This window comes from Myotis brandtii, unplaced genomic scaffold (genome assembly GCF_000412655.1).
Source record: "Myotis brandtii unplaced genomic scaffold, ASM41265v1 scaffold854, whole genome shotgun sequence".
Lineage (NCBI taxonomy): Eukaryota > Metazoa > Chordata > Mammalia > Chiroptera > Vespertilionidae > Myotis > Myotis brandtii.
This window is the reverse complement of record NW_005371468.1, coordinates 346,169-346,555: the sequence shown is the minus strand read 5'-3', so window position 1 is coordinate 346,555 and position 387 is coordinate 346,169.

Genomic DNA, 387 nt, shown 5'->3' with positions numbered 1-387 from the left:
AGGCCTGGGAGCGGAGCTGGCGGGGGACGAGAGGGCGTGAGAGAGGGGGAGCGCGGCCGGGGAGGGCAGCCAGGAGGGAGGGCAGGGCAGAGAAAGAGCCCGGGAAGAAGGAGGTGGCAGGCAGAGGAACGTAACGAAGAGCCATGTGTAGGTATCGGCAGCTCCCCCAAGGGGAACGCCACCGGTTTTCGGGTTTCTTCTCTGCTGGGGAGGGGAGGGGTGGTCTGGGCTCTTTCTGTCTCCTCTCTCCCCTCCTTCTCCACTCCGGATCTCCTCTGTCTTTCCCTCTACAAGCAACTCTGAACGAGGGAGGACGCACTGGGCACGTCTTGCCGGGGCGGCCTCCCTGTCACTTTCCAGTGGGGGGTGTGGTGGGGTGGGTAGGCG